This window comes from Bidens hawaiensis, unplaced genomic scaffold (genome assembly GCF_021521415.1).
Source record: "Bidens hawaiensis isolate Kalapana, Puna unplaced genomic scaffold, B.hawaiensis_p1.1 tig00025768_1, whole genome shotgun sequence".
Lineage (NCBI taxonomy): Eukaryota > Viridiplantae > Streptophyta > Magnoliopsida > Asterales > Asteraceae > Bidens > Bidens hawaiensis.
The window spans coordinates 194656-220519 of NW_027505060.1; positions in this window are offsets into that span (position 1 = coordinate 194656).

The window sequence follows — 25864 nt, forward strand, 5'->3', positions numbered from 1 at the left end:
TCACTTTTTTAAACATCATGATATTTTGATACTTAAAAGTTTCATTTATTTAAACTATTCTCGAACCCAATGCGTTAACAAATTACATGTTCATCTTTCGTTGGTTAAATGCTACGTTTACTTACCACGTTATTTTTGACTCCATTATTTCAATTACATGTTACGATGTTTACAATTCTAAATGTTTCATTCTTTATCTTCATTATCTCGTTTGTTTTGCTTTCAACATCGTTTACTTGCTTTAGACACGATGATTTTATTTACTTGAATTATTATTTTTCGCGTTGTCCTTGACCTGAATGGCCTATAAATGTGTTTTGTAATGTTGTTACCCTTTAAATTAATTATTTTTAATTTTCAACGTTATATATGCGAATTTTATTATTTATGTAAAGTCTATGTCCTAAAACCACACAATAGAGCAAGTTATATGGACCATCCGACGAGAGAGGTAATTATGGGTCGACACGTAATTATCAAAGTCCTCGCATGGAAAATATAATAAGTCCGGTTGTGTGAAATAACTCAGAACATGGAATGATTTTGGGGAACGAGACAAATACAATATGATAAGGGCATGGTGGATAGGCCGATGGTACATCCTATATATAAGTGTCCTTGCCATATTTTCTATTTGTGGCGTTCTTACGGGTCTTTCAAAGATCGGCATTATATTTAAAACTTTTAATAACTCCGTGTATTAATTTTTCAGTTTTAAATTTTATTTTTATTTCGGGATGAAATTTATAAAAATTGTAAGTCGTGTAACATTCGTTACTTTTCAAACTCGAAAACTCAACCCATTTCAAATTTTCGGTTTTGTTCAATTTAAATATATATATATATATATATATATATATACGTATATATATCTATATAAATACGCTTATGCATTTTTATATTGAATTCATTAAACCAATCCGTTTCGTCGTTTCAATGTATTCGTAGATATCATTCGATAATTTAATAATAATTAGGACGTCATGTTGTCATTATTAACTCATTTTCTATTTCGTGTAATTCCTTAACCAAATTTCAAGTTTTAACATGTTACTTAAATGAGTCACAAACTAGCCGGGTATAATATAAAAATAATCCATAACATTTTATTACATTTATATCATATCTAAAAGTATAAGGTTCAAAAGGTAATTGCAGTTTATTTATGTTTTAAATATAAAATAAAACAAGAGGGGTTTTAAGTGTAAATATGTAATTAAATATATAATATAATAATAATAATAACATTAACATCCCAGCAGCCCTTCCCCACCATTCCCGTATGTTTTTCCGATGAGCAACTCCGGCGGCCGGAAATCGGCGCCGGAGATAACCCAAGCATCGTTTTAACATTCGATCGATCTGTTAAATAATACCAAACGACATCTCCGTTAACGATAAACTTTATTATTCGATTAATTGCACCATTAAACAACCAGATTAACTCATTAATCGCCTCAAACCGCCGAAAATATTTTAAAACTCATTAACTTCAAATTAATGATAATATGTATCGATTGGCACTATAAATAATCTCTAATATACACTCGTCCACAACAACGTTTAATCTAATATACACTCTACAATTCATAAATTGATCGTCAAATCCGTTTCCGGCTACCTCGCCGTTCACCACCATTCCGGCGTTATTAAAGTTTGTGAAGTTCAATTGCTTCGGTTTCATTTACGCACTTTCGGTTTTATTTCAAGTTTGTCTTCAACTTCAAGGTGAGTTTCTCACACCCCCTTTTACTCTTTTACTACTTTTGGGGGTAGCATATATATCCTATCCAAATTACAATTTCGTTTATTCATTATTTACAAACTACAATTCGCTACATGGACTTGTGTGTTTACTTGTTACTAGCTACAAATTACTTGCTCATGGATTACTTTAAGATAGTATGATCATACGCCCCCATTTGCGCTCAATACATTTGTTGTTATGAGTGGAAAAGGGCCTCTGTTGAGTCAAAGATTTGACCAAAATGAGATATATGGAAGATTGGAATCTTCTCAACCTCCTCAGAATTCGCTAAGTATGGTTCTGGGCACACCTTAGACCTCCGAGCAAGCTTTTTACTTAGTCGGGTACGATATTTTGTCTATCGGGCAAGATTATCTTCAAGAAGTCTTCTTTAGTGGATATCCGAGCAGGGTTTGCAAATTAGTGCATTGTCGGGCAAGGTTCACTAATTAATGTAATCCGGGCAAGGTTCACTTTATCAAGCAAGTCTGTTCTTCAGAGCTAAGTAAAGCTTACTATCGAGTAAGCTTTCAGCTAACCAAGCCCATGAAGCCAAGTAATTGGAAGACCGGCAAGGTATTCATTAATAACAGAGGTCCAAGCAAGCTTGATGATTGAATGGAATATCCTTAAGTAATATCGGGCAAGGTTCAACTCAAGCAAGGAACAGTACTGCCGAGTACACTTTGCTAATAAGTTATTTTATAATTTAGAGTTGAATGGACCATCGAAAAACAAGGTTGCTCGTAAGGGTTTGTCGGGCAAAGTTTGTCAAAGTCAAGAAGACTGAAGTCTACCTGGTGAGTATTTTAATTGGTAAAATACTCTTCAAGTAAAGTCTACCAGGAAACTGATCCCGGGCACACTTCTATGTTACCAAGTTGTGAAGGATGGCAGAGTACACAGCCTACTCGGATAATGAAGATTGATGCAAAGCCTACCCTGAAGACTTGTTTTACACTTAGAATATTTTGTGATTATGTAATTTGAATATGTATTAATGTTTGGGGTTTCTAGTAGGAATGACAGCTGTCCTAGGATGGCAGGCCTACAAATAGAATAATTTAGGGCACGCCGCCTACGGATTTGAGCCTTTACACTTTTCGGAAAAAAATAATATTTTCTTGAAAGTGACGGTCGTCCTAGGATTCGTACGGATAAACCTTCCTTCAAGAAACCCTAAATAGCTTATCGTTTGTATGATTGATATTATATAAATGGAAATCTTTTGAGTGAATCTTCTTTGTGTTGGTTACCTTTGAATACTGATTAAGCAACCATATGTTTGTTATTGATTCCCCCTTTAACAAACGGTGATCTTTCTAAATATAGCAACCCGTCATTAACTCCCTTGTCGACACATCTATTTGTGTGAGTTATGACATGATTAAAGTAAGATCCAGCTGAAATCGGGGACCTGACAAGTGGTATCAGAGCTTGTTGCTGCTATTTTGGAAAGATTGTTGCTGATTGAAGATTTGAAGAAAGATGACGTAAGCAGACCACTGTTCCATTGAAAAGTGACGTCAGAAGCTCTGTTCTTCATTTTTCTTCCAGATCTACAATCATTTGGTGTTTTCTCTTCCTTATTTTGATTAAAGTTTTAATCTTTATATATAAATCTTGTTCTTATCGTATCAGACACCTCAGATCTTAACAATCGGTTCTCAGATCTGAATATTTTTGAACTCTGTTTTTACAAAGAAACTTTTTTTGATTTCTCAAAATGTCTGGTTACGAGGAACAGGAAGTGTCTACTAACAAGATTTCTAGATTGTATGGACAGGAAAATTTCACAAAATTGAAGGTCTTGTTTGAAGCAGCCGTTTGCTATAATGATGTTGATATGTGGAACTCCATCAAGAATGGTCCATAAGGTACTGAAGAGGAAAGTGCAAACACAACTGCAACTGCTGCTGTAAGAGAAAGGATGAGAAAAGTAGATGACAAGGCTTTAGCTATGTTGAAGCTAGGTCTGTCTTGAGAAATAATTACCAAGGTTGCACATCATCCCAATGCCAAGGCAATGTATGATGCAATACTTGAAATGTTTGAGAGAAATGTTGAGCTCAAAAACATCAAGAAGCAGAGACTGAAGCAGCAGCTAGAAAGATTTAAGTATAAAGATGGAGAAAGGTTGAAGTCTATCCTTGAAAGTTTTTGGGAATAGTGAATGATCTCAGAACCACTGACTATGTCATGACTGATCTTGACTTGAATACAAAGTTGCTCAACTCTATGCCAAAGGAATGGTATAATGCCTGCAAGTTCATTCTTACAAAGCACAACTTCAATGATCTAAAATTGGATGATGTAGTGTGCTTCATTCAAGCTGTAGAGATTGAGATGATAGAGAATGAGATGATTAGGGAAGAAAGACCTTGCTTCAATGTTTCAAACGCTTTGATTGCACCTATGGGAAATTTGACTACCAAGAATCAACAGCAAATTCCTATTATTGAAGAACCAGTTGAGCATAGTACTGACACTCCAAAATCTTTTGTTGGTGGTAGCACAAGTAATCCAGGAAACCAGCAAAGATTCAATGTGCAATTGATTGATGACTCTGACTCTGCCTCTATGGCAAGTGGAAATGTTCCTCACACTAGTGGTGGAAATGGTCAAGGCAGTGATACACAAGCATTGCTTTCAATGTTTACTGAGTCATATAATGCATTTGTTGCAAAGAATTTAATTCACACAAGCGTACTACAAGATGATCTTGAGCAGATAGATGCTGATGACTTGGAGGATATGGATTTTAAGTGGCAAGCAACCATGTTGGCTCTTAGAAGCAAAAGGCTTTACAACAGGACTGGTAGGTCACTCCTATCAGGGCCTAATGAAAGAATTGGTTTTGATAAGTCAAAATCCATTTGCTATAATTGTCAACAGCCTGGTCATTTTGCAAGAGAATGTAACATGCCAAGAAACTTCCAAGTAAACCAATTTCAGAACCAACCAAGAAATCAGCAGCCTCAATATCAGCAAAGACCCAACACCAACAACTTCAACAACAACTTTAACAATAATCCCAACAACAACTATAATCCCAACTTCAACAACTTTCAACCTCAAATGAACAATCATGATCAAGGAGTGCCTCAGAATCAAGGTTTTCAGAGAAACAACAACCAAAACCTTCAAAATGTTCCAAACAACACTGTTCCAGCCAACCAAAATCAGATCAGAAATCAAGGAAATGTTGCTGTAACAACATAACATGAAGGTAACTTTGATTGGAGCAATCATGAAGAAGATATTGCAGATGATATCAAGAAGGCATATGTGGCATTCATGGCCATAATTGAGAAATAAACTGGATCATCATTTCAGGAACAGTCCACTCCTCTGAATGACATATGGTACATGGATAGTGGATGTTCTAGGCACATGACTTGTGGCAAGAGGTCTCTTGTCAATTATGAAGAAAATTTTGAAGGTCCTGTAGCTTTTGGTAGTGATGAAAATGGTGGAAAGATTGTTGGGAAAGGAATCTTAACAAATGGAAAAGTCTCATTTGATAATGTGTTTCATGTTGAGGGTCTTCAGTACAATCTACTGAGTATATCACAAATGTGTGATAAGGGATACAAAGTCAGTTTTGATGATTCACACTGTTTCATTCTAAAACCTGAGTTTGTGATTCCACCTGATATGATTATGATGATAGCACCAAGAAATGGCAACTTGTATGAATTGAATATGAAAGAAGCTGTTTCAATAGGAGGTGCATGTTTTGTTTCCAAAGCCACTGAAAATGAATCAAAATTGTGGCATAGGAAACTGTGTCATGTGAACTTAAAGAACATGAATAGACTTGTCAAAGGTGAGCATTTCATAAGCTTACCTACAAGAGAGTTCAAATTGAAAGATCATTGTAATTCATGCCAAAAGGGAAAACAACACAAATCTACTCATAAGCCAAAACTCATCAACTCAATTGATCAAGTACTTGAATTACTTCACATGGATCTCTTTGGTCCTGTAAGTGTGCCAAGTATAGGAAAGAAAAGATATTGTCTTGTGATCATTGATGACTATTCAAGATATACTTGGGTTTATTTTCTAAGTACCAAAGATGAGACTGCAGAGCTGATTAAGGGTTGTGTAACAATGATTGAGAACAAATTGAATAAAAGGGTTAAAATGATGAGAAGTGACAATGGTACTGAGTTCAAAAATGGAGTTGTGCAAGAATTTTGTGCAGAAAAGGGAATACTACAACAATTTTCAGCTCCTAGAACTCCTGAACAAAACGGTGTTGCAGAAAGAAGGAATAGAACTTTGATTGAAGCTGCAAGAACCATGTTAGCAGATGCTAAATTACCTGTTACTTTTTGGGCTGAAGCCATAAATACAGCCTGCTATGTTCAGAACAGGGTACTTGTAAACAAAAGGCATAACAAGACACCATATGAAATATTCCACAACAGAAAGCCTTATATCAAGTTTTTCAAGCCCTTTGGATGTAAATGTTTTCTTCTGAACACAAGGGATTATTTGAACAAGTTTCAAACGAAATCTCTAGATTGTTTCTTTGTTGGATATTCTACACACTCAAAAGCTTACAGAGTATATGTGAAAGACCATTTGAGTGTTATAGAATCATCTGACATTATCTTTAATGAGAATCAATTCAACACAATTGATGGTGCAACATGGCTGTTTGATCATGAGAAGTTGATAAGATCATTCAAGATTTATCCTGAAGACTTTGATGAATCTTTCTACAAGACAAGTGAAATTAAAGAAAAACAGAAGAAATCATTGGACTTGGAAGAATTATGGAAGAAGGTTGCTAGAAAAAAAGGAATATACTTTTGTGAAGAAATCCTCAAGTGGTGTGGGTGAACAAGATCAAGAAAACAACCACAATCCTGAACATGATCATTCTGAGAACAATCAAGACAATCAAGAAGTATAGAATGATCCAGCTCAGAATGAAGGAGACATAAGTAACCTACTGAATGAAATAGAACCTGCAACTACTACAAGATTTCAATATCTATTTGAAAGACTTAATTTAGATAACAATGGTGCATCTACTTCAGGACAACTTAATGATGAAGCACCAGAATTTCATGATGCAGAAACTGATTTAATCATTGAAGAACCAGAACTCAATGAAACAAATCTTGACACAAATTTGTCTACAGATATGATTGTACAAACTCCTTATGTGGAAAAAAATCATCCTTCTAAAAACATCATTGGAGATTTGCATGAAAGAGTAACAAGAAGTCATTCTGAGATTGCAAACATCTGCCTTTACTCCTGTTTCCTATCCCAAATAGAGCCAAAGAACATTGCTCAAACTCTAAAAGACAATAGATGGGTGGAAGCAATGCAGGAGGAACTGGCAAAGTTCAGAGATCTACATGTGTGGGATCTTGATGATAAACCAATAGAAAGATATGCAATAGGTACCAAATGGGTTTTTAGAAACAAAAGGGATGAAAGGGGTTTGGTGATTAAGAATAAAGCTAGACTTGTGGCACTGGGATGTCTTCAAGAAGAAGGAATAGACTTTGAGGAAGTCTTTGCACCTATTGCAAGACTTGAAGCTATCAGGATCTTTCTTGCATATGCTGCCTCAAAGAACATTAAAGTGTTCCAGCTTGATGTTAAGTCTGCATTTCTAAATGGAAAGATTGATGAAGAGGTGTATGTAGCTCAACCTCCAGGTTTTGAGGATCCAATGTATCCAAACAGGGTGTGTAAGCTAAACAAAGCCCTTTATGGATTGCATCAGGCTCCAAGAGCATGGTATGATGAGCTGTCAATTCATCTTCTTGAAAATGGTTTTAAAAGAGGAGCCATTGACAAGACACTCTTCTACAAAAGAAAGGAATAAGACTTGCTTCTGTTACAAGTGTATGTAGATGACATTATCTTTAGATCTACAAATGAACAAATGTGCTTGGAGTTTGAAGGGGTAATGAAGTCATACAACATGAGCTCTATGGGAGAAATGAACTTCTTTATTGGATTACAAGTTCAACAGAAAGCTGAAGGGATCTTCATTCACCAAAATAAATATGTGCAAGACATCTTAAACAAGTTCAACAGTCATGAATATAAATCTGCTTCAACTCTAATGGACACCAAAGAAAAGATGATTGCAGATGAAAAGGGGGAGCATGTGGATGAACATGAATATAGAGCCAAAATTGGATCTCTGATGTATCTGACTGCAACAAGACCAGATATCATGTTTGTTGTGTGTGTGTGTGCAAGATTCCAGTCAAGTCCAAAAGTCTCCCACATAAATGCTGTTAAAAGAATATTCAGATATTTGAAGGGAAGACCAGACTTAGGAATTTGGTACCCAAAGAACCACTCTTTTGATCTGATTTCCTACACAGACAGTGATTATAATGGCTGTAAAATGAGCAAAAAGTCAACCTCAGGAGGATGTCAATTTTTGGGTGAAAGGCTAGTGTCATGGCAATGCAAGAAGTAGACTACTGTCTCAATCTCTACTGCAGAAGCTGAATATGTTGCTGCATCTGCCTGCTGTGCACAAGTTCTATGGATTCAAAATCAGATGTTGGACTATGGTTTGAATTTTCTGAACACCCCTATTCTTGTTGACAATATTGCTGCATATTTTACTGCTAAGAATCCAGTTCAACATTCTAAAACTAAGCACATTGAAATCAGACATCACTTCTTAAGAGATTGTAGTGAAAAAGGTTTAATTGAAATGCAAAGAGTTGATAAAAGTGTTAATTTGGCTGACTTATTCACCAAACCACTTGATAGAACCAGGTTCAACTTTCTTTTGAAAGCCCTGGGTATGATCAATTCTGATGAGATCTGATTGGGGATGTGTGCCTAGTTATGTGCCTCTATGTGATAATTGATTATTTTGTTAGAGGTCATAATGAATGTTCAGTGAATATGCTTGATTATGTTACTTGGGTATTATATTGATTATGTTACGTGATATGTTGACTAATATGTGCTTTAACTGATTATGATTGCATAGTTTTGACATGTTTGATCTGATTGATATTCTTGCATGATTATCAGTTGATGTGCATTTGTGGTGTTAGTGTAAGTGTTTCTGTTATGATTTAAATTGTTAGAGTAAGCTTATCTGACATCATTGCTTAATTGCTTGAATATGTGCTTTATCTGATCACTTTATGTTGTTAGGATAGGCTTAAACTTGAATATTGATATTGTTTTCTTGTCCTGATAATGTTGTGTGTGATTAAGATTTGATTATGTTACAACTGTTTGTGTCAAAATGAGTTTTATGTCAAAATTAAATGATAAAATGAATTTTCTAATGAATTTTGCATAAACACTGTATTTTGATCAAAACATGAGCAAGTTGCTTAATGGTGTAGAGATATGATAAGATTATTTAGTTCAAGCTTTAAAGAAGCTTAAAAGAAGGATTTTTAAAGAAAAGTCTCAAGCAGTTGTTTTTACTGAAAACTATGTCATTTGCCTAGTTGGAAGGACATGCACTTGTGTATGTTTGGTGCTTTAATCTCTACAGATTCAAAGGATAGCCATTGACCTGAAAACTGAATGCATTTGGGGCAGTTATGACTTGTTTATTATTCCTTCACTTAAAACTATGTCAATAGCTCTGACTTTGAAAGGACATATATTCACATGTATGTTTGGTCCTGTTGACCACTTTTGGTCAAACAGGATAGCCATTTACCTGCCAATTAAGAGAAATTGGGGTGATTGAATATTAAACTGTTAATTTGGGAAATGACAGTACAGTGACTACTTAGCCAACCATATGGATTTAATATGCTAAAAGGACCTTAGTATAGTCATTAACTTGTATGGTTGCTTTCTCATGATGATGTAAAATCTAAGGTGATATAAATATAATGAATATGCTAATCTTTATGTGGAGACACATAGTTGTCTTTGTATGTCTCAAGATAAATCTCTCCAAATGATAGGTAGAAAAGTGACTACCCAGTCATACACAAGCCTGTTGTTATTTGGTCAACCAAAAATGAAACATCTTTAAATATGACAAAGAACATGTTTAAGAAAATTTGAGAAAATATCAAAAACAATGGGAAGATTGAATAAATCAACCAAAAGTTGATAAGTGTTTTAAATATTTTATCAAACAAGAGGGTTACAACAAGAACTACAAAGATGTTGACAAAATATGTCTCATCTTGAATGAGAGGCATGTTACTTTACTATAAGTCCAACGTTCAACCTCTATATATGTTTGAATATCAAAAATACAAAAAGATCCAATAAGTTCTGTCATACAAAAACAATTTTTGACCAAATACAGGAGGTTGGAGTCAAATTGGAGTGATCTGGGGAAAACCAAATAAGCTTTGAGAAGAGATATGAGGCATCATAGCACAGTGTTGACCATTAATGCATCACTACAACAAAAATGGCTTTTTAGTACGCACAAAAGCGTCCTAAAATGTTATTTTATAGGACCTTTCATTTAATATGACCAACGAGAAAAGCATTTCATGTAAAGGGGTCGTAATAAGTCTCGAAACTCAAAAAGCGTCCTGATATCCCAAATAAGATTATGAAACCACTTTTATGGTCACAGAAAATATCCATTAACAACCCAAAAAGCATCCCAATAAACATATTAGGACACTTTTACAATGTTTTAACATGTGCTTACCTACCTTTAATCTATTGATACACATACAAGCGTTCTTAAAAATTAATTTATAAGACCCTTATGTTGTAACATTATAGGTACTTTAGTACCAATAAAAAAGTCATGATATCTCAAATAAGATTATGAAACCAATTTTATGGTCGCATAATATATTCATTAACAACCCAAAAAGTGTCCCAAAAAAACATATTAGGACACTTTTACAATGTGTTTGACATGTGCTTACCTAATCACTAGTACAAAAAAAGTGAGCAAATATGACGTTTTTCAATCAAATATGGCGGCAAATCAAACGCCTTAAAAGACAAATAAAAACATAGCTAGAACAGAAAAAGTGAGCAAATAAACAACATATCCAAACAATGAACCGTTATAAAAATAGCTAGAACAGCTAAAGCATCGATCTTGACCATTAGTCTAAATTATTCATTTTTTTAACATACATGTTATTAAAGCATTCAGTTTAACACAAATAAAAACAATCATCCAAAAACCTCCATGACTTCGTGCAACCACCTTTATCAGCCACAAACCTTCAATAGCACTGGCGTAAGCTAGAATTCTTTGACACTGATCAGAACACAGAAAAATGTTTGTTATCTAAATAGTTTCAATTATCTAAATAATACGCAGCAAACATGTTACTCGTTCATCAAACTATGAATCAATTCACAACTCAAATGAATCAGAATTACATAAAGTTATGATGAAAAAATTATGAGGACAATAAACATTTGTAAGGAGTCTCATTATTAAAACAAACTGATAAATCTCGTAAATGACCCGAACTCATTTTCTATATATCTTGTTTTCACCCGTACCAAAACTGATACCTATTTTTAAAATGACCTGAACTCATTTTTCTTATAAACCGTTTTGACCCAAACCAAAAGCTTGCGAAAATATAAGAAAATGTATATAATTAAATACCCCAGGTTACAACAGGATTGGGTGCATGCTCATCAAATTTGGTACTCTTTGCTATTTTTCCCATTTCCAGTCCGATATCTAGATGAATTAGTTAAGTTAATAATATATAACATTATTAAAAGTAATATAGGTAAAGAAACAACTTACAGATCTAGACATCTCAATAAAAGATATTTGCATGCTTAAACAAATTGCAAGATACAAGCCTACAAGTGCATTTTGGCATCTATCATTCGCTTCACACCGCGATCTCCAAATCCACCATTAGCAGCTAGATCATTTCCTTCACACCGAGATCTCCAAATCCCATCACACATGCTAAATTCTGGGCATGATAATAATAAGTTTCACAAAAGTAGCAAATTATTTTGAGACAACATTATATGCATACCACAACAAATAAACTCAAATATATCAAGTTACCCTTAGAGTCTCCCAGGCCCTTGCACAAACTTCGGGTCTCTGCAAAAGAATAATTAGCTGAGATGTTAACACTTGAGTTACTATGGATTAAAATAATAGAAGTTCTATAACAATTGGGCACTTTCATCTTCAGGATCAGAGGCTGCAATCCATTCAGTTGATAGTTTAATGACAATGCAGTGCAGGCATGAAGAAGGGACTGCATTTCAAAAGCATGAATTTCCATATGTGTTAGTTGCAGCAATAAAATATTATGTGGTAAATGATTGATAATGGCAAATAGGTAAACTTGCAGCTATGAATCAATCCCAATTAACATAACAGTAAACAAAACATCAAAGAAAAATCCCTAGTTCACACAAACAACAAACTCTAAATTTGTTTTACCTTTTATATTAAAATAAAATGCAGAGGACGGAGGGGTGGAATTACAATAATCGCCGCCGTCCCTCCTCCCGCCACATACTAAATAACATCAATTAAAGTAAAAATACAAGAGATACCTTTGTAACACGTAAAGGATTTCTTCTAGAATATTCACAGAGCTTCAAATATTCGTATCTTTTAGTTCTGTATTGTTTATTATATCAGACAAAAACAAAGTGTGTGTTACATTACGCAAAAAAAATAAAAATATGTCTATTTACTTTCCAGATTCATAGGTGTGAAATGTCCTCGTTACAAAGAACTCTTTTTATACACACATAGATGATAAACTTGAAAATTTTACTTCATTGTTCATGGTTTTTGATTATTTCGCAGAAGGCTAAGCAGTATCATAAGCAAAATCAAAGACTAATCAAGTTCTTTAGCGTTTGCAAGACTCTTAACCTGCAAAAGATATATGAGCAAACATACACAAATCTATGAGTGTGAAAACTATGCGGACAAAATTAAATAATGACTAAATAGCCAATTTGAAGAATTTAAATATATTATTTACCACCAATTAGATTAGATGGTAGACCAGACGATAGGGGCGACAACATTTGGGCGATAGGGGCGACAACAACGTACCAGCTAAACGTCATGTAAAGGTTAAAATTATGAGACCCAAGTGTCAAGTGTCATATTAAGTTATGTAATAATAAAACTTTAGCGAATAAATATCCTATAAAACATATGTTTTATAACTACAATATCAAGTGTCCTATTACGGTGTATTATAATAACACCATAATGATTAAGCGTCCATAAAGGTTGAAGTTATCAGACTCAAGGGTCAAGTGTCCTGTTAAGTTATGTTATAATAAAACTCTAGCGAATAAGCATCCTATAAACCAGATGTTTTATGACTAAAATATCAAATGTCCTATTACGGTGTATTATAATAACACCAAAATGATTATGCATCTTATAAAGGTTAAAGTTACATGACCATAGTGTAAAATGTCCTATTAAGTTATGTTCTTATATGACTTTGACTAGAAATGGTCCTATAACATCGAACATTTATGACTTAACTACAAAGTGTCCTATTAAGTTATATTATAATAAGACCTCTAGTGATAAAGTGTCCTATTATATTACCACATAATGAGACACCAACAACTACATGACTTATAGATTACTTTATTAGGATTTACATATTAAGTGTCTTATTAAGTTATGTGACAATACGACCCCAAAGAATCATCCATCCTATTAAATAACTTTTTAGGACACCGGTTCTGTAGCGTATATTGTAAAAGGACCCCAAATGTTCATTTGTCCTATTAAATAGATTTTAGGACCCTATTTTACAAGCGTCCCACACAAAAGGTCCTAAAAAGCCCTTTTTGTTGTAGTTCATTATGCTACTAAATGAACCTTAATCATATCACCAAAGAGATGAAATTCATGCTAAGTTTATACCTGTTGTTAACCTATCTATGTTGTCATAATAATGCTGAGAATGAAGTATTGAGAAAGCTACTTAGTCAATATGATCCCATTCTTGAGATCTTTTCAGAAAATGGAACAAACTGTTTTGAAGAGAGATATAAATGAAATTTGATCTCTAAATGCACCATTTGCTCTTAAACTATGATCTGGAAGGAAAAATATATTTTGACAAAGTGATTTAAGTCAAAAAAGTGTTGCATTTTGCTCTTAATATGTTAAATATGTTAGTTCAGGTAAGGTTTGATGTTTTATAACCTTTCCAGGCACAAAACAGTTGAATATGTTTGAATATGTATTTTCGGGTAAGGTTTGATGCTTTATGACCTTTCCGGGTAGGCTTAGTCACTTTTGACTAAGTTTATGACTTTCGGGCATGCTTTGAAGTGTTTACACTTTTTGGGTAGAGTACAATGTTGTACTCATTTCCCGAGCAAGCTTGAAGTCTTGAAATGATTATGTGTTATAGCTAGCTTTTAACAAGAAATTCTTGTTTCGGGCAAGCTTTGCATTTTATATGCTGATTATTTGTTCAAGAAAACTTTGTGAACTTAGGATTAGTACACTGAGTAAGCTTTGTGATTTGTGTGAATATGTTGTTAGGAAAGGTTTGTTAACCTTTCCGGGCACACTTAGATACTATTATTTAAGTTTGTCATTTTCGGGTATGGTTTGACATGTTGAAATCCCTCGGATAGGGGCATATCTGATGATTGAATATGTGTATCCTAGCAAGCTCAGTGCTAACATATGGTATTCGGGCAAGCTCTTTGGAATTTTAGACTATAGCACACTTAAATGTTTATGTGTTTTAATTTCTTTCCTAGCATGCTCTGTGATATTTGTGTTTATGATTTCGTTTGATATTACAAGTGTTTCCGGGCAAACTTTGTTTTCCGGGCACACTTTATATTTCGGGTACACTTTTGTTCCCTCAATATACTTGGTAATTTCAAAACTTAACTTTCCGAGTACACTGTCTGCTAGAAATCCTTTTCCGGACACACTTTGTACTATATGAAGGTTATTCGGGTATACTTTGCATTAGAAAGGTGTTCGGGCACACTATTCTCTTGAATGGTTGCTCAGGCACACTATGTTTCCAAGTATACTTGATTAAATATGTTCTCTTGAATGATTGAGTACACTGTCTGCTAGAAGTCCTTTTCCGAGCACACTTTGTATTATAGGAAGGTTATTCGGGTATGCTTGGCATAAGAATGTTGTTCTGGCACACTATACATCATAAAGATTGCTTGGGCACACTATGCTTCCAAGTATGTTTGATTGAATATGTTTTTAATATGCTTGATTGTATATGTTTTTAGTATGAATTGATTGATTATGATCCTTATTCCATTAGGGTTCATGCTAGAATAAGTCAATTAATTTGAATTCAAGAAATTTATACGGGGATCTTAATTGATTCCTAGTAAGAATGATTATTTAATATTTTATACTTGATTATTTTCCTTGTGATTAACTTCTCAAGAAATCTAGTATTTCGGGTAAGCTTTCTTCATAGTGTCTTGACTTTAATTTACTTAGCTTGACCAAGCAATGTTTGCAAACGAAAAGAAAAGATCGGGCAAACCTTGTAAATTTAAATGAAAATTTTACCAAGCAAGGTTTGATGTTTTTATTAGGGTAAGCTTTGTGTAAGTGGAAGTATACCGAGTAAACTTGGATATATCAAACTTTCCAAGTAAGGTTTTTATTAACTTAAATAATAATAAATGTTTTTAATATATCAAGTGGATAATGTTACTATTTGACAGCTAATAATTCACATAATGACAAAAAGCATTTAAAACCCACTTTCAAAAGTTATATAAGAGGGAGTTAGCAAAATTTTCAACATTACTTTTCCCTCTCTCTCCTTCCACTGCAACTGCTTACTCACAAAGAAACCTAAACCGACTTATCGCATTCATTATTAATCCAAACCCTAATTTGAATCGGCCCTCTAATTCCGACTCGGTAAGCAATAATAATGTGTTTTCCGATCACGATTAGACTATAATGGGCTTTGATTATGTATCTGATTACTAATATTCTGTTTCTGTGTTTAGGTTATATATTTGTCGAAGAACAGGTTCTTGATGATTTTTCTCTCTTTCTTCTTCATTTTTACACCTTGAAATTACTTAAAGTACTGAACTTTATGACTAATTTCACTTTGAATATGTTTGATTGTGACGTTCAGATATGGCAGAAGAAGAACAACCCAAGTACTTCTTTGAAAAGAAGCATAACATGTGTGCACTTCTGCAAGTCACACCTGATAACGAGCCGGTGGCAAGAATGATTACTTGGATGGATCGATCAAATGTCAGCTTTGCCTTCGCTGAAAGTCTTGTCATCTACAGAAATCATTCACTGGATTTCTGGAGATCTGCAAGACTGGTTGATGATATCAATGGTCGGAGAATCGAAGCAACAGTTGCAAGAAAAGAAATACATGTAACTGAAAGAATGATTAGACGATGCTTGCAGTTACACGATGATGACCATAACCCTATAAATTTCAATATTGATCACCTGATGAGGATCTTTGAACAGACGATGGGATATCAGGGGACGGTACATGATGGGCAATTTCAAAAGGGAATGTTCCCTATGTTGTACATATTTTTAACACATCATGTGATACAGTGATTTGCTCCACGAAAAGGATCATGGACTCTGATGAGTCGTGATTTAGCAAATGCCACTGTTGTCATTATATATGATCTGCCCTTCAATTTTTCTAAGATGATATTTGATGGCACGGTTGGAAACCTGATGTAACACCCCGTAACCGCAGCGGAAACGTAAACGGGATGCAACAGACACCTCTGATATCAACCATATTGTTTATAAAGAAAACTGAATACATTAATATACTTCAAATTACATTATCTCGTATTTCATTACCGTCTAGGTGATACACACATCATACAATACGATACATAATTCTATTTGTTATAATGTATCCTAACATCCCGCACGCAAATCTTACACACATCAAGCACTTAGCACATAAGCAATCACTTCATCTTAATTGTACCTGAAAAGCATGTGAGAAAACGGGTCAACTACAAATAGTTGGTGAGTTTCACAATTCGAGTAAACCCTGATAAATCAATATCAAAATATAATATTATCGATGTAATTATGCTGAGCCCACAAGTGAAACCTCTGACTATCCACACACAACCCCCCGTGGCATACTCCGCCCACGGACCTGCCCCAAACCGCTATGCCTAACATTACATAGCAAAATTTATATAACAACAAAATAGACATGTGCAACTGGCTGGGAAACATCAGCAAATCCATGTCGGACCAGTTGGGTTTGTCAGACCAATAGTACTATCCACACTCTACCGGCTTTCAGTTAAACACTCGTGTTCCGGGGCCTTAGAATGTTAGCAACTCAGACAATTACCATCTTAGTACATTTCCGTACGATTCCCGTACAATAAAATATATATATATACATGTAAATCCATGCGTTCGGTATGTATTTAAACATTTCAGTAGTAACATGCTTCCGCCCCGAGAAAATATTTAAAAACAATTCAGAAAAAGGGGCTCGTGAAACTCACTTTAGCACATGCAAGCAGGTAACAACAATCATTATCAGTTAACACGTCCAATCTGTAATATGATCCCTACGATCGTTATTATACAATTATTGTTTATATAATCTTTAACCGTGTTAACCGGTACACCTGGGGACACTGTTAACCCAGTACTTTACCCATTCCGGGGGCAATGTTAACCCAGAATTGTACCCGTTCCGGGGGCAATGTTAACCCAGAACACTTCTCCGGACTCAGATTGTGATTTCGTTTAGAGTTCATTAGTCAAAATTAATATTAGTTCGTTTCCCCGCTTAGCGTGCCTAGCACGGCTATCCGTTTTTACGTTTCAAAAATGAGTTTGGTCACACATGACCCGAAAATAGTGGTTGACCGATAATTTAATTAGAGTTGTGAAATTAGAGCTCGGTTTAGACGCCCCGATTGGCCGCGGGACCCGTTTCCGTCTTTAGTGCACCGGAAACTGTTTTATCGGATAAAATTACCCAAATCATCCGAATTATTTTCGGATGATTCATTTTTACTTGTTTAACTCAATTATATGAAAATAGTTCATTTTAAGGGTTTTTATACACCGGTCAGCTCGTTTAGGCGAACTTTACCGGTTTACGCGTTTTAAACTTTAAAAGTTTGTTTTTGCACAAATAATTATCCGTTTAATCTCGAATCTTGAAATTTTGCACAAATCACTTTTTGACAGTGGGGAATTTTATAAAAATATTTCCAGAATTAATTTTTATATTTAAAATTTATTTATCTATTTTTAAACACCATTTAAACACTAAATATGTCGTAAATACCAAACGACCTTAGAAAAATCCCAAATTTTTCCTGGATGACCCCTGCCATCTACATAGTCCCCTGTAATTTTTCCAGAACCAAAATCTCTTTTTACTTGCCATTTTCACTAAAACCGAGCTAGAAAACCCTAGAACTCGTTTAACCGAAAAGCCTACTTAGACTTCTCCAACTGACCTAAAATTTTGTGTGTGACTTTTACATGTTATAAAAAGCTTATCTGCAATTTTCCAGAATTTTTCATGATATTTAACTATTTTTCCCCATTTTTGGCCAAAACCGAGCATTAAATTCACCAAATATTCATCCTTTGTCCAAAAATTACCAAAATTTCACAGAACTCATATTTTCATGTATTTAACACCTCTGTAAAATTTCATGACCTAACCCTAAACCATCCACAATCTGTCTAAAAACTCATACTTATATAAAAACCGAATATACCTTTCGATCTCCGCCACTACAAGCTACAAACTCGTTTTTCCGCCTTATCTACCACTAAATACAAAACCTACAACCAACATACCACAATACCAAGCAAGTTACACTCACGATCAAGCCTCTTACACTATAGTTTCGGTTATTGTTTCAAAACTAAAGTTTAAACCGTAAAAATTCGTTTTTGGTTCGTTTAACTCCTTTCTTGGACCAAGATCCCTTGTATAACCCGTATACATCACTTGATCATGCAAGAATCGGTTTTCATCTTTGAAACCTCATTTTCTTGCAAATAAACTCAAGAAACGAAGATGAACACGTACATAACTCGATTTTTACCTCGGTTTTCTTGCTAAAAATCTCGGGTTTTCGATCATGAAGTTGAGAGAGAAGGAAGATCTTGAAGATTTGTTGTTAAAAAAATAACAAGGCAATGGGGTAAACCCCTTAATGCCGATCGGAAATCCAAGGGGGGTGGGGTGGGACCCACCTCTCCATTCTTAGCAACATGTTTGGATTCTCGAAATCCGGATAATGTTTTGGATAATCTGGTTCATTTCGTTTTTCGGTTAAATGTTTAGTTCGGCTTAAAACGAGGCTAAAACGGTCGTTTTCGGCTTAAAAATGAAATTTATATAAAACCACTTTAAAAACTTTAAAAAAACTTAAACCATGACAATTATTAACTTAAAGCATCATATTATTAATAATTGTGCATTTTTTCGGCTTGATCGATCGTCTCTTGCTTGGTTTGGTATTAAAGGTTTCGTTTAACGTACCGACGTACCATTAAATCGAAAATTCTTTTTCTGTGCCGTACTTTACTTATCCCGAAGCACTAATGCTTCGTAGAATCACTAAATATTATAGATATCGTCTATAATTGAACCTTCGATTCGTTCGGGTTTTAATAACTATCGATCGATTAATCGCATATTCAATACGATGAATTATATATTCACGTACAATCAATACAGTAAACCATGTATTCTCGTATAATTACTATGGTAATTCATGTACCCGACATTAAATATAACGTAACTATTGTCTACCTGTGAGGGTATACCTGGTTTCGTCGGAATCGTTACATTCTCCCCCCGTTAAGAAATTTCGTCCTCAAAATTTTACACGCCCACTATCCCCTTCCGAGAGATAGGTGGGGGTTTTTCCTTCAGAATTCACCCTCGCGTTACCAGGTATAATCTGGTCCTCGCTATGGATTCCACTTAATCTTAATCAATAAAGCTTGGTGTGTCCAAACTGTTTAGTTTTCCCGTCTACTATCTCTACGGAATTAGTTATGATATCAGGCATGTCTTCTATGAGTACCTCCATTACTGGTACTTTCGTTGCCTCGTCGCTTAAGTACTTTTCAATCCATATACATGGCAAAACATCAAGTATAGTACTTAGCCCCTGGAGTACTTTAATCGATAAACTAAATGACCAATCATGGAGATAGTCTCATGAGGTCCAATATATTAAGGAGCTATTTTCGGTTTTGCCAAACCTCATATCACCTCTCCAAGGTGATGCCTTAAAATGCCTTGTCACCTCTTTCCGGTGACAATGGTTTCCTTTGAATGTTGGCATAAATCCTTTGCCAATCTCGCGCTGCTTTCAACTTATCTTAAATATTATAAATCCGATTGGTTATTTCTCGAATCAATTCAAATCTTATGGCTTGAGTGACGCCCATTTTCAATTTAACAAATTGGTGATAATTACTTCACCCATAGAAAGCTTCAAGCTCTCGATGCTTCCTTCCCCGCCTTCCAATAATGGAAGTAGGATGATTATTTCGATCTAAGATAATTGAAAATGGTACTCCACGACAAGATGCCATTCCACCATCAAGAATTTGGGCGAGAATTCGTTGTGGTAATCGTCATGGATTGGGATGAAATGCGAGGATTGGTTAATCGATCCGCGATTACCCAATTTACATCATGCCTTTGATATATCTAGGGAATTTGCGTCCCGAAATCCATTGTAATTTATTCTCACTATCATTGGCGAATTTTCTGTCGTTGTGGCGTTCCCTAGGGTTTTCGGTGTGCAGCCTTATCTCTTACATAACTTAACTATTCACCAACATACGTAACCATATCTTTCTCCAAACTCGGCCATTAATAAAATCCTTTCAGATATTCGTATCATCAATAGTCTAATCCGATCCCGGATGTATGGAATATTCCGATCTATGCGCTTCGTCCATGATTAATTCACTAAGGTCATGGAGGGTCGGGATCCAAACCCGATTTTTGAGATAGAGAATTTCGTCCATGTGCTGTACGAAATTCTTCTCATTGCCGTAAAGTCCCTCCTTTTCCAATTGTTCCTCTTTCAACGCCTCACGTTGAGCAACTCGAATCAGGTCCGAAAGGTTCGACTGGACTATCATCCCCAGCGCTCGCACTCGCAATGGCTTAACCCGATCTTTCCTACTCAAGGCATCGGCTACGACGTTAGCCTTGCCGGGGTGATAACGGATGTCACAGTCATAATCGTTTAACAACTCGACCCATCTTCGTTGCCTCACATTCAGTTCTTTCTGATCGAATATGTGCTGCAAACTTTCACGATCGGTGAAGATGGTGCGAAGATAACCGCTCCCAGTTCTAAGTCATGAGTAGTATAACTTTTCTCGTGTACTTTTAACTGTCGGGAAGCATAGGCTATAACCTTATTATTCTGCATCAACACGCATCCTAACCCTCTACGCGATGCGTCACAATACGCGACAAAACCATCGTCTCCATCGGGGAGACTTAAAATCGGCGCTTGGCACAATTTTTGCTTTGACGTTTGAAACGCCGTTTCCTGCTCTTCTCCCCATTCATACTTTCGATCCTTTTGAGTCAGGAGAGTTAAAGGTTGGGCGATGCTGGAAAAGTTCTCTATAAATCGACGATAATATTCAGCTAAGCCTAAGAATTGGCGGATTTCCATTGGCGATTTAGGCGCTTGCCAATTCTTAATTGCTTCGACCTTACTCGGATCAACGTGTATTCCTTGATGGTTTACAACGTGACCGAGGAATTGCACTTCTTCTAACCAGAAGTTACACTTGGTGAATTTTGCATACAACTTCTCCTGATTCAGAAGCTCTAAAATTATTCTTAAGTGTTGCTCGTGCTCATCTTTACTTTTCGAGTAAATCAGAATATTGTCAATAAACACGATGACGAATTTGTCGAGGTAGGGTTTACAGACTCGATTCATGAGTTCCATGAACACTGCCTGCGCATTGGTTAGCCCGAAAGGCATAACTAAGAATTCATAATGGCCGTAACGAGTCCGAAACGCTGTTGTTGCAACGTCCTCCTCTTGGATTTTCATTTGGTGATAACTATATCTAAGATCAATTTTCTAAAAATAAATCGCCCCTTGCAGTTGGTTAAACAGATCATTTACTTCGAAGAAGTGAATATCTATTCTTGATCGTCACTTTATTCAATTCTCCCTAATCAATACATATCCTAACACTTTCGTCCTTCATTTCCCAAATAACACTGGTGCACCCCATGGTGACTAACTAGGTCGTATAAAACCTTATCCAATAATTCTTGCATTTCAGTTGGTGCAAGTCGGTAAGATGCTTTAGCAACAGGGCCAGCTTGAGGTATTAAATCGATTCTGAATTCGACCTGTCGGGTTGGCGGTAATCCAGGAAGTTATTCCGGGAAAACTTCTGGATATTTACGTATCACCGAAACATCTTCTATATGTTTTCTTTTAAATACTTTTCTCTGTATCTAATCGCTTCATCGTCCGAAAGAGAGCTTCTAATCATCTTCTTTTAATATTTGATTTCAGCTTCATGTTGAGTTAGCCAATCCATGTTAACTATTACGTCAAAACTTCTTAACTTTACTGGTCGTAGGTCAATAAGGAAAGGTTAATCGTTCAGAATAATAGGACAATTCCTAACAATTTAGTTAACCATTAGGGATTTATCGTTAGCGATTCTACAGTATAGGGTTCTATAGTTTCACTAATCGGTATCTTTCCAAATGGTAGGAGGTTAACAGGAACTAACTTCTATCGGCGACCGTAAAAATATCACTGAAGCATATTGATTTAAAACTACAACATACTTAATAACACATTTGGATCATGACGTGCTTTATTTGAATTAATCACAAAGGCACGGCTCCTTGCTTGATCAGAGGTTGATGCTTGTCATGAGGTTCGTCTTCCCACGACACCTTGGTTCAACTTCGGGCAATTTCTCTTGAAACGTTCTGTACTGCCACATTCATAGAAAGTACAACTGTTTGGCATAATTTGGTTTCTTTGGATGGATTGTTATTGAAGCTGCTGGGTTCGGAGTGGTTGTACACGAATGGGTTGGGGTTGTCGGTTCACATGGCTTCAATTGGTTCTACAATTGGGGCATTACGTCCATCTTTACCACACCTGTGGCCTACTATCACTCGACATTCTTCTTCCTGCCGATAACCATATTTTCCACATTTAGAGAAGGACCCTTCATGCGGTTCATGTTTTCACACCAGAACTAGTCTTAGTATAATTCTGGGTTATAGGACATACCTACTTATTCGAAAACCTATCTTGCACTATACCTTTATCATTTCTCTTCTTTAACACTCGACGTCTCATCTAACGTCCTTCCAGTCTGCTTCCCATAGAGTCAAATATATCAATGCTGGCTTATGACACAACCTTTCCAAAGGTTGTATATTTTACAGGATTGACTATACTCCTTATCGATGGAGTTAGTCCCCAATATAGCGCTCACTTCGCTTAGTTTCAGGAGTAATTAGCCATGTTACCAGACATGACAATTCCTTCAAACGATTAGCGTGTTCTAAGTGATCTACACACAACATTTCTATCTTCCATAGCTCAGTTTCCAATCTCTGAACTTAATTACTCGAATAAAAGTGCTCTAGCCCAAGAATTTTAAATTCCGACCATATCATCTGAGTAACAATTTTCTAAGTATAATTTTCTACCATCGTGTTCCATCACGATACAATATAATCTACCAACATATCTGTAGCATATTTCACTACACAATGTTCTAGACTCTTACCAATATCCTTAACCATTTCGATCTTTTCTATCCACTTGCTAATCTATTCCTCCCTTTACCATCAGCAAACTATTAATAATTTCCTTAACACAACCAACAAACATATCCTTATACCGGATCTAATTCATTACGACTACTATTCATGTTTAGTTTATAACTAATACTTGAAGTCATAATAGTATTGGGTGGGACATTATCACTCTTAGTAATACCACTAAGAATTGAAATATTCATATTCATGTGATTGCTCGATCTATAATTCTGCGATCACATTTGCATCAACACTAGCAGTGATCTGTGATACGACATTCGATATCATCATCTGCTATCTTTGAGCAATCGACTGAATCATATCAATCTCCATCCTTGGAGTTACTCTTTTTATGTCATTCTGCCGTACCCATCCCGTACGCAGTAATCAATACTAATCTCACCGTATAACTCGTTACCAGCTCAATCATAACAACAGGTACACATACACACCAAATATTATCGTACATATTACACATACCAGTATCTAGTATATATGTCCCACAAATATAATAGCATATGGACTTAACCTGACGTCGGTTAACGTTTAAATATGTTTCATAATTCTTGTCACCAACTAACATATAGATCTTTCTCAACAAAGATTAATGTTTAATATACTTGATTTCAATATCCTTCTGCATGTCAGCATAACCGATACATGCTTACCGTGAGCACCAAGCAATTACATACCACGAAGTTATAATATCCGTGTCTATTTGTATATCCGGCATACACGGTATACCACCTACGAACGAACAACCAACTATGTCATAATGATTCCAACACCTCTTTGTGTACGGGTAATCATTCTATTCGAATATACATGGGTATAGGCATCTAACGGATGTAAGGATAACCTAGGGAGTTGCAAGGTTCAAAGTAATCGCGCAACCCATGTTGCCTTCAAATATTATCAATTACTATTATGGGAAACTCTATCACTTGCTCAGTCAATGTCCTCAGGCGTTCTAGGTTTGCTAAAATCGGTGATTCTCGATCTGGATGTGGTATGACTCATATGTTAGAGAATGAGAAATACATATATATATTTCTATATATTATTTTTATCTGCTCATTTATTATCAAATTTATTATCATTATTATAGGTCCGAATAAGAATGGGTTCAGGTATAGGTCCGTCTGTACGTGAGGGTCGGCGGTTCGGGTGAACATAGGGGGTTATTAAAATATACGGTACCGGTATTGGTAGGGTAAGGGATTTATTAATTTTGGTTGGGAGTGACGGTTACTAGATTTTCTGGTTAATGTCAAACGGGAGATCTAATTTGGTACTATCATAACTATGGCCCGATAAGCCAGACTTATCATCAACCGATGCTCTAGAAATTTCAGCATCCTCGGTACTTTTTATTATTTTATCCCCCGGTTCCTTATCCGAGTCCTATTTCTCAATACATGTATCCACAAGATATGTACATATATATATACACATTAGCACGCATAAATAATATTATATACTTTACACATATGTTGCCATTTTTACCTATTAATGTACCCCGTGACTTCCCCTGAATTCCCTCGTGCGGACAAGTCTGTTATTATGTTCCGGACCATAATAACTCACTTGTCCATCCAAGTTCATCCAGATCTCGTCACTATAAATTACTAGTTGATATTCAGATCCTATAATACTTGAGCTACTGGTTATATTTTAGGTATCTTTTAAAGACTTCCTAATTCTTTATAACCAATGGCTCTGATACCAACTTCTGTAACACCCCGTAACCGCAGCAGAAACGTAAACGGGATGCAACAGACACCTCTGATATCAACCATATTGTTTATAAAGAAAACTGAATACATTAATATACTTCAAATTACATTATCTCGTATTTCATTACCGTCTAGGTGATACACACATCATACAATACGATACATAATTCTATTTGTTATAATGTATCCTAACATCCCGCACGCAAATCTTACACACATCAAGCACTTAGCACATAAGCAATCACTTCATCTTAATTGTACCTGAAAAGCATGTGAGAAAACGGGTCAACTACGAATAGTTGGTGAGTTTCACAATTCGAGTAAACCATGATAAATCAATATCAAAATATAATATTATCGATGTAATTATGCTGAGCCCACAAGTGAAACCTCTGACTATCCACACACAACCCCCCGTGGCATACTCCGCCCACGGACCTGCCCCAAACCGCTATGCCTAACATTACATAGCAAAATTTATATAACAACAAAATAGACATGTGCAACTGGCTGGGAAACATCAGCAAATCCATGCCGGACCAGTTGGGTTTGTCATACCAATAGTACTATCCACACTCTAC